Source organism: Rhinoderma darwinii, chromosome 4 (genome assembly GCF_050947455.1).
Source record: "Rhinoderma darwinii isolate aRhiDar2 chromosome 4, aRhiDar2.hap1, whole genome shotgun sequence".
Lineage (NCBI taxonomy): Eukaryota > Metazoa > Chordata > Amphibia > Anura > Rhinodermatidae > Rhinoderma > Rhinoderma darwinii.
In genome coordinates this window covers 20,255,399-20,266,563 of record NC_134690.1, presented here as the reverse complement: position 1 = coordinate 20,266,563, position 11,165 = coordinate 20,255,399, and positions in this window count along the sequence as shown.

The window sequence follows — 11,165 nt, the reverse complement described above, 5'->3', positions numbered from 1 at the left end:
GTACTGACAGGCCAATCACAGCGCAGTAGCAGTGGTGCCTGCCTATTGCACCCGTGGGGGGGATAGAGGAGCCATGGGGAAGCTGTGCATGCCCAAGCTTCAAACTGTCACCATGTCAACAGACATGGTGACAGCGTCCCGATCACAAAGCAGGATTCAAACAGGACCAATCAGAGTGGTCCCTGTGCCGGAAACGAGCTGTGATTGGTCAGTACTGACAGGCCAATCACAGCGCAGGAGCCGTGGTTTGCCGGCATCTCCGTCTCTGACAAGCTCTTTCCTGTCAGAGAGCTTGTGAGAGACGGAGACAGGAATAAATACAGTGCGTAAGTTAAAAAAAAACAGCGATCTGCCGCTTTTCTGCCCTTTTGTGCCCACTAACCTGTTTTTAGTTAGTTAGGTAGCACAAGTTTTTCAGTATGGCCAAAAGAGTCTTTTTAGCCGAGGAAGCATCTGCAATGCTGTGTTCCGACACGGACAGCGCAAGTGAAGGTGAGGAGCAGTTCGTGCTTCCATCTTCCTCTGCATCCAGTGACTCTGAATCTGCACCCCCCAGTCGGCGTAGAAGAGCCGTAGTTCCTGATCTGCCTGAGCTGACCTGGGAAGCTGCAGAGAATTATACCCCCCAGGTGCCTGAGTTTACAGCCCGCTCAGGCATTCAAATTGAAATGACGGGTTTCAGCCCCATTGATTATTTTAACCTTTTTTTTTCAGACTCCCTTTTAGCGTTAATGGTCCAGCAGACCAACATCTATGCGGAACAATTTATCGCCCAGAACCCTGACTCTTATTATGGGAGAAGCCAAAATTGGACCCCCACAAACCTAGTGGAATTGCGGAAGTTTTGGGGCATATTTTTAAGTTTTGGCCTAATAAAAAAGCCTAGGATTAGAGACTATTGGTCCCTTGATATTTTATATAACACCCCCATTTACCGCACAGTAATGCCAAGGAAGCGCTTCGAAGCCATCCTGAAATTCCTTCATTACAATGATAATAGCCAGTGCCCACCCCCACAGGACCCAAATTTTGATAGGCTATATAAAATACGACCATTGATTGCCCACTACTCCCAAATTTTTTCCCACGTTTATACCCCCCAGCAAAATATTTCGGTAGATGAATCCCTAGTCAGCTTCAAGGGTAGACTGCACTTCAGGCAGTATCTACCCAATAAAAGAGCCCGGTACGGCATAAAGCTCTACAAGCTGTGCGAAAGTGCCACCGGTTACACCTACTCCTTTAGGGTCTATGAGGGAAAAGACTCCCATATAGATCCCCCAGAATGCCCCCCTTTCCTTGGAATTAGTGGAAAGATCGTATGGGATCTTATCCATCCTTTACTTGGGAAAGGCTATCATCTTTATCTGGACAACTTTTATAACAGTGTCCCCTTAGTAAAAGTTCTCTTGTCCAGATCCACCTTGGCATGCGGAACAATCCGCAAAAATAAGAAGGGCCTCCCCAAAACATTGCTGGGTCAGATCCTAAAATTAGGAGAGAGCAAAGCTTTCTGCTGCGACAATCTGCTCCTCCTAAAGTATAAGGATAAAAGGGACGTCCTTATACTGACCAGCATACACGACAGCAGATGCAGCCTAGTCCCTGTACGTGGATCCACTTCCCAAGTCCCAAAACCATATTGTGTACAGGAGTACAACAAGTATATGGGTGGCGTTGACCTGTCCGACCAGGTTATAAAACCATACAACGCCATGCGCAAGACCAGAGTATGGTATAAGAAGCTGTCTGTGCATCTTACACAGATGGCTTTATACAACGCCTTTGTCCTCTATAGATATGCCAGCAGTGGAGGTACGTTCCTGCAATTTCAGGAAAAGGTCATAAAGTCCCTGATGTTTGGTAACCAGGAAGAAGAGGGCAGTTCATCTGGCTCTTCCGTCAGTAGGATAATTCCCGGCCAGCATTTCCCGACAGAAATCCCCCCCACTGAAAAAAAAAAGAAGCCCCAAAAAAAATGCCGTGTGTGTGCCAAGCGAGGCATTCGTAAGGACACCACATACCATTGTGAGACATGTCCCACAAATCCCGGCCTGTGCATGAACCAATGTTTCAAAATATATCATACCTCCTTGGATTTTTAATTTATTTATTCATTATTCACCTTTTCTGTCTCCCATACTGGCCATGACCAATTATTAATTTTTCTACTGACCAGCCCCATTTAAAATTTGATCATTTAAAAATTGTAAAAAAAAACCACCTAAAACAAAACTAAAAATTCTCACTATACCCCTAGATAATTTCCTCAATGGGTGTAGTTTCCGAAATGGGGTCACTTGTGGGGGGTTTCCACTGTTTAGTCCCCTCAGGGGCTTTGTAAATGTGACAAGGCCTCTCAAACCATTCCTGCTAAATGTGATCTCCCAAAGCCAAATGGCACTCCATCCCTTCTAAGCCATGCCCTGTGTTCAAATATCCGTTTATTACCACATGTGGGGTATTGTTTTACTCGGGAGACATTGCTTTACAAATTTTACGGTGCTTTTTCTCCTTCAGTCCTTGTGGAAATGAGAAAAAAAATGGCTAAACCTAAATTTTCTTTGAATAAATGTTGATTTTAATTTTCACGGCCTACTTCCAATAAATTCTGTAAAAAACCTGTGCGGTCAAAATGCTCACCATACCCCTAGATAATTTCCTTGAGGTGTCTAGTTTCCCAGATGGGGTCACTTTTGGGGGATTTGTACTGTTTTGTCACTGCAAGAGCCCTTCTAACAAAATAAGGCCCCAAAATCCACTAGGTGTTCCTTTGCTTCTGAGGCCTGTGCTTCATTCCAGTAGCACGCTACGACCACATGTGGGATATTTCCTAAAACTGCAGAGACTGGGCAACAAATATTGAGTTGAATTTCTCTGCTAAAACCTTCTGTGTAATAAAAAAATAGTATTAAAAATTTATTTCTGCCAATAAATATGAAATTTGTAAATTCCACCTCTACTTTGCTTTAATTCCTGTGAAATGTGTAAAGGGTTAAGACATTTTCTAAATGCTGTTTTGAATACTTTGAGGGGTGAAGTTTTTAAAATGGGGTGACTTTTTGGGGGTTTCTAATATATAAGGCCCTCAAAGCCACTTCACAACTGAACTGGCCCCTGTAAAAATGGCCTTTTGACATTTTCTTGAAAATGTGAGAAATTGCTGCTAAAGTTGTAGGCCTTGTGATGTCATAGAAAAATAAAAGGATGTTCAAAAAACGATGCCAATCTAAAGTAGACATATGGGTGATGTTAATTAGCAACCATTTTGTGTGGTATAACTGCCTGTCTTACAAGCAGATACATTTAAATTGAGAAAAATGCTAATTTTTGCAATTTTTCGCTAATTTTCGGTGTTATTCACAATTAAATATAGAACATATCGAGCAAATTTTGCTAGTAACTTAAAGTGCAATGTGTCACGAGAAAACAATCTCAGAATCGCTTGGATAGGTGAAAGCATTCCAGAGTTATTACCACATAAAGTGAACATGTCAGATTTGAAAAATGAGGCTCTGTCAGGAAGGTCAAAAGTGGCTAGGGCGGGAAGGGGTTAACCTAGTTCGGTCCCCACCGTTACAGTCGGATGTCAGCTGTAAGATACAGCTGAGATCCGGTGATGATGGCACCGACTCAGCTTCTGAGCCGGTGCCAAACATTGTACGTCATTTTGCGTGAAGTCAATGCTTTCCAGGACGTACATATACGTCCAATGGCGGGAAGGGGTTAATAAATCTCTCCCATTGTGTATAGTTTTGAGCTTAATTTTTTCGAAAATGTGAAAATTTCATTCACACACTGAAAAATTTTCATGCAGAAATTGACCTATATACAGTGTTTTTTAAATCCACAACACTCCAATCTATGCTTCGGAATAGTCACACATTTGTTGCAGATTTTGCCATTGAGTGCAATAGGGAAGTGAAACGTTGCCATTTTTGCTACGGAAAAGCTGCGCAATAGAAGCAAAAATCGGAAAAATGGAAATAAGAACATATTTCCCCTCTAAAAAAAAAAAAAAAAAGGCTAAACTCACCTTTCCTGGCACTTCCATAGCGACGTTTAACTATTCCCAAAACTGTTCTCGTTTGTCCCATGTGACTACTGCAGCCAAACACAATCGCAGGAGGCCGAGAGCACAGATAACAGACGGTGGAGCAAGGACGACTCGCTACGGGAAACCAGGGGAGGTGACTCTAGGATTTGCTGCGACGTTTTCTGACCTGTGTAAACAGACGCTAACTATAACAAGGGGGCAAAAGGGAAGGAAGGTTTCTATACAATGAGGTTCTTTACTGTAAGAGCAGTGAGACTGTGGAAATCTCTGCCAGTAGAAATTGTTACGATGAATTCACTGAAAGAGTTCAAGAGGGGCCTGGCTGCCTTTGAGTGTCATAATATTGCAAGTTATGGTTACTAGATTACTAGAGGCTTTATTCTGATAGCCATACCATTTCAGAGTTGGGAAGGAATTTTTTTCCTAAATGAGGAAAATCTGGGGGTTTTCGTCTTCCTCTGGATCAACTAATGTAGTTTTTTTTTTTGCCTTACAACTGTTACTGAAGCTCCTTTAACAGAGGAGGTAAGACTCTCAGCTGCTGCCCCTCCCCTACAGGTAGTTATGTTTAATCCCCCTGTAGTTACCTCCCATGGTTTTGTTTATACAGAGGGTTCTTTACAGTAACAGCAGTTAAGAATATTTTCCAGTCTTAAGTAAATAAGGCTCAACTATTGTAAAATGAAAAGTCATTCAACTTTCTACTCTACTTTGGGTTTATCACCATTTTCAAGATTTCTGTTGATGTCAGGTAACTGATTCTGTTCTAGTCCTGCTCACACCGCTGCAGGTCAGAATATGTACGTCTGGAGTCAGGACAAAAGTCATATTTATGCTGCGTTTGCTTATCTCATAGAGGAATGTCTAGACAGACACAATGAAACCAACCCTCAGTTGTGTGAGAAGCACTAGAAAAGTATGATTTTCAACTTATTAATTTAAAGAAACACTCTGTGTACAATATATACACTGTGTTATTGCAGGGCTCGAGAGGGCGGAGCATGACACAGGGATTCTAAAAAAAAACAATGAGCGAATACCTGCATTATGCACCGCCTCCGCAGATCCTAAACTAGGCATAACGCAGTAAACCAGTTGTGCCTGAAGTATTCCATTAAATGAAAAGGTTTCCACTGACTGACAGCAAGCAAAGATTTTGAAAATGGTGAGGAACTTTCTTTACACAAGCAACAACATAGTTAAGATTCCATTCACATGGGGCAAATATTCAGTTAAATGTCTTTGTTCTGCATCAAAATACTCCGACCAAATGAGAGTAGTTTGTTGGTGCCCCACTCAGTGCCCAGTACCTGGGGTAGATGCCCCAACAGGCCACCTTCCCTTACTCAAGACTTGACAGTGGAAAAGTCAATACCATTTGTTCATTAGAGCTATGCTTCTTACTATAAATGAAGGCAGGACCCTTGTCAGCCATTTTGAAGGTTGTGGAGCTGCGTATTATGGTCACCCAGTCACCCATTACCATTCCAGTGTATGTATAACTTCCCTGCTCTCTCCTTTCTCTTCTCTTTCTACAAAATCTATATCAGTCAGTCATTTTTTCCTCTGAGTCCCATAGTCACGTGTTATTGCCTATATGGATTACTATGCAAGTGAAAAGCACCCCTAGACAGAGCCGGGTGTGCCACATGACAGTCCACATGTACACTGAGGGCTAGAATTGCTAACTCAGAGGCACAATTCACTGGCAACGGCACTTTTGCCTATTTCCTGACATAAACATGTACTCACATTATCCTTCCACATGACTTTTCATCATTTAATCCACTTACAGAAACGTAAGCGATGGCTCCCACCTGTAACCACAGAAAAAAAAAGAGGTTGAGCTCAGATGCCATGGACTGGGCGGCCAAGATGGTTTTTCTATTTCATGAGTGACTGCAGAAAGTCGTAGGATGTAAGTGTATGATTGAGAAATGGAAACCCACTTGACCCACTTACAGGCTTTTTCGGTAAATGCTTTCTAAGACAAACCTCTTCTGGTAACTTCCTGCACAATCATGTTTTGTAAACCGTACTGGTAATAAATAATGGCACCTCGTTCACTGCCTATCACTGTATACTATCGGTCGGTCTGTCTTTCTCTATCTTTCAATATCTATCTTTTGTGTCGCCACATTCTGAGAGACGGAACTCTTTTTCATTTTCTGCCGATTTAGCGGTATGATGGACTATTTTTTGAGGGGCGACTTTTTGATCACTTATTGTTCTATTTTTTTAGGCAGCTAAGGAGACAAAGAAACAGCAATTTGGGTGTTTTATTTTTTATTCACAGCATTCACTAAGCGGGTTAAATAACATTATATTGTAATAGGTCAGACTTTTACGGGGTTGCGGTGATGCCAGTTATGTTATCTTTTATTTTTATTAACATTAATAAAGGGAAAAAAATGTGAAAAGGTTTGTTTTTTTTACTTTTACATTTTTACTTTTTTTTTGCACATTAGAAAAAAAACTTTGTTCAACTGTCTTTCTTTTTTTTTTTTTTTTAGAAATCCTTCTAGGGGACTTGAACCGGCGATCGTTGGATCTCTTGCACTATATACTGCAAAACTAATGTAACACAGTATATATAGCGATTTTGAAAGGCTTCGATTCAGCTTTGCCTTGATTAGACACACAGGCTGCAATGACGAACATTAGCATCCCGCAATCGCATTGCAGGGGCCAGTGGCACATCAGAAAGGGACGCCCCCCTCATTGTAATACTTTAGATGCCGCGGTCGTGATTGAGGGTTTAAACAGACCGCATCTAAGGGGGTTAAACAGGCAAAACCAAAGTGATTTGTGAGTGAGTGTGTATTATGCAGCCAACATCCGCTAAGTAAGGAGCGCGCTCAGTCCGTGAGCCCGCCACATACTTCCCATTAAAGAGGCTCTGTCACCAGATTATCAAATCCCTATCTCCTATTGCATGTGATCGGCGCTGCAATGTAGATAACAGTAACATTTTTGGTTTTTTTTAAACGTTCATTTTCGGCCAAGTTATGAGCTATTTTATATATATGCAAATGAGCTTTGAAATGGACAACTGGGCGTGTTTTTTTCCGAATGTACAACTGGGCGTGTATTGTGTTTTTAACTGGGCGTGTTTACGTGTATGACGCTGACCAATCAGTGACCAGTCAGCGTCATACACTCCTCTCCATTCATTTACACAGCAGCATAGCGTTCTTACTAGAACGATGTGCAGCCACATAAACAGAGATTAACGTTAATCAAGTGTCCTGATAATGAATACTCATGACCTCCAGCCTGGACGTCATGTGTATTCAGAATCCTGACACTTCTGAATCTTTTCTGTGAGATTTCCAGCAAGGGAAACAAAATCTCGTTTACCTCGTAATCTCGCGAGATTACGCGTGGCTTGCTGGAATCTCACAGAAAAGATTCAGAAGTGTCAGGATTCTGAATACACATGACGTCCAGGCTGGATTTCATGTGTATTCATTATCAGGACACTTGATTAACGTTAATGTCTGTGTATGTGGCTGCACATCGCTGCTGTGTAAATGAATGGAGAGGAGTGTATGATGCTGATTGGTCACTGATTGGTCAGCGTCATACACGTAAACACGCCCAGTTAAAAACACAATACACGCCCAGTTGGACATTCCGAAAAAAAAACACGCCCAGTTGTCCATTTCAAAGCTCATTTGCATATATATAAAATAGCTCATAACTTGGCCACAAATTAACGTTTAAAAAAAAACAAAAACGTTACTGTTATCTACATTGCAGCACCGATCACATGCAATAGGAGATAGGGATTTGATAATCTGGCGGCAGAGCCTATTTAACGGCTGGCACGTAACTGTACGTAGCATGTAGTTAAGGACTGGGACATTTTAAGCTTTAATGACTAGACATAATTTAGCAATTTCTCCTAAGATGATCACAAGGTGTCCCGCAGCTGTGAACCCCAGCAATCAGCTGTTATATGACAGCAAGTGTTTAATTGCCCTGCAGCGCCACCACAGGGCTAAAAAAATTTTATTGCACTGTCCATAGAAATCAATGGGCTGTCCATGTAATGCAGGAATATGCCAGGTCCTTGGTGGTAAAATCATGACGTCAATGCTTCACTATGATAAAAAAGTTACTAGCGTCAACAGAAGAGAATCAATGAAGGCGTATCGCGATCGCGAGCATCCTCTTGCCGTGTAGTCCAAGCTGAAGTATCGCATCTCTGCTCTGTATTAGAATATGAAATTGTCACTTTCAACATTTGAGCCTAAACAATTTCTATCTAAACACAGACGGTAAATGTGTGAGGACGCAAAACAGGAACTGATTCAGCATTTTTCATTTATTCTGTGGTTTCTATGAATCTTCTGAGCAGCCACAAGACTTTTTATGTGGTGAAGCTGAGAAGGAACATTGAAACTTACCTGGGAGGTGTTGTCAGACGTCTCAGCTTGCCCTAAACTGAAATTGTCATGTGTCTGGGGAAACTAACACCTTCACTCCCTTCCATAACTATATTTATATACTCGAAAATGAAAGGGTATGATTATCTTTATAAACAATATTACAGTTTATATACAGAATTATATACAGATTCTCTAATAAATCTCCAATAATGCAGGGGAGCAGGTAGTTTTCCTACATCAGATGATTGTACAGTGTTTGGTGTAAAGATCTCACTCCAAAGAATCCAAATCACAGAGCCAGCTCTGTGTAGACGCTGAACAAACAAAGGATGCTAGGAGATTTCAGCTCTGAAGCCTGCAGAATAGTGGTTGAAATATAATACAGGCTATATGTAAAGGATCTGCCAGACACAGCTTCTGTGTTGACGCCCGTGGTTAGTCAGTCTGCACCTGCTCCTAAGTCTGATAGAGTGACTCCTTCTTCTACCAATCAGGCTGGGAGGCTGAGAAGTGGGAGAGCCTATCACAGCCTGGCCAGATGGAGCTAGCTCCCGCCCTCTGTCCATTTATACCTTCATTTCCTGCTCCTCCTTTGCCTGTGATTCTGTCTGTTTCCTGGCTCTGCTGCTGCTTGTACTATTTGTCCTCTGCTTCATATTGACCCTGGCTTTACTGACTACTCTCCTGCTCTGCGTTTGGTAACTCGTACACTCCTGGTTTGACTCGGCTCGTTCACTACTCTTGTTGCTCACGGGGTTGCCGTGGGCAACTGCCCCATTTCCCTTAGCTTCTGTGTACCCTTGTCTGTTTGTCTGTCGTGCACATAGTGAGCGTAGGGACCGTCGCCCAGTTGTACGCCGTCGCCTAGGACGGGCCGTTGCAAGTAGGCAGGGACTGAGTGGCGGGTAGATTAGGGCTCATCTGTCTGTCTCCCTACCCCAGCATTACACTATAATTCAGGATCAGTACATTAAAAGTAATGTTATGTATGTACATAGTGACTCCACCAGCAGAATAGTGAGTGCAGCTCTTGAGTATAGTACAGGATGTAACTCAGGATCAGTACAGGATAAGTAATGTAATGTGTGTACACAGTGACTCCACCAGCAGAATAATGAGTGCAGTTCTGGGGTATAATACAGGATGTAACTCAGGATCAGTACAGGATAAGTAATGTAATGTATGTACACAGTGACTTCACCAGAGGAATAGTGAGTGCAGCTCTGGAGTATAATACAGGCTGTTACTCGGGATCAATACAGGATAAGTAATATAATGTATGTGCACAGTGACTCCACCAGCAGAATAGTGAGTGCAGCTCTGGAGTATAATACAGGATGTAACTCAGGATCAGTACAGGATAGGTAATGTAATGTATGTACACAGTGACTCCACCAGCAGAATAGTCAGTGCAGCTCTGGAGTGGGTGGAGTAGGAGGTGTGGAGAGAGCTGCTGAGACTTCCGTGCAGGCCTTGGATCCAGGGACTTTCCTTATTCTATCTGCCCAGGCCTCATACCATCTGCCTGGGCTTGGAAAGTACCCTGAGGGGGGTTCCATCCTAGGATGGAGCCTCAGACCTCTACCTCCCGGAGCATGCCAGCGGGGGGTAGAGGGTCATCCCAGCTGGCTGGGAATATGCAAACAGTCGCGGGGGTGAGGAGATCATCTCGGGGCAAGGCTGTCCTGGCTCCCCCTGAGGCTGGAACCCTGGATAAGGGTATGGAGACGCGGTCCGGCAGGGTGATCGAGGTGTTGTCATCTGGAGAAGGACCAGCGCCGTCCGGACATTTGGATGACGGTCGTGTGGAGGAATGGGGACAGCTGAGGACCGGAGAGACGGTGGAGAACTTCAGCTCCCGTCTGGCTATGCGGTTGGAGGAGTATCGGGACCTCAGGAAGTCGCTGCAACGGCTCCGTGCGGACTTGGCGGTCGCCAGAGGAAGGGCTGCAAAAGCCTCAGGAGGTAAGAGGTCCCGATACCTTTTAAATGTGAAATCCTTGTTGGAGGAAATAAAAGAAGTGGAAGAGAGACGTGAGGAGATTTTGGCAGGCGGAGGGGTGTTTGGTGAAAAATTAAAAAATGAAGAGAGGTTTGCCGAGATGGCAGCACCTATAAAAATAGAATGTGTGGAGGAAGACAGCAGAGCCCCAGACACAGCAAAGGAAATTGTGGGGGAGAAAATGGAGCATGAGAATGCAAAGTCCAGAGAAGGCTCAGATTCTGAGGCACCCAGGAGCAGTGAGGAGGAGGAGGGTGGACTCACAGCTGGGAGAAATCAGGAGAGTTTTGATACTGACAGTGAGCGGCCTCCAGGATTACTTACACAGATCCGTAACGTGGAGTCGCCGGTATCCTTCCACGGATTTTGTTTCGGTGCAGAGTTACCCGCAGAGGAGGAAAAGCAAAAGAAAAAAAAATTTAAGAAGAAAAAAAGGACAAAGGAAAAAAAATCTGCTGAAGGTTCATTTAAAATGGTGTACACAGCAAGATCCTTCCTGTGCTCTGAGCCAGATGCAAGTCAGGATCAGGGCGCAGGTCCCGCAAGACCCCCAGCTCAAGCCTCTGCAGTGGGGCTGGAGCGGGAATGCGGGGAGAGTGTTACGGGTCCGGCATTAGAACACGTGGTGGTCAAAATGGCGCCGGACGCCAACCCCTGCAAAGGGGGCGGTACTGGTGGCCTGGTGACGCCAAGGGGTGTGTCCCCGTGTCCG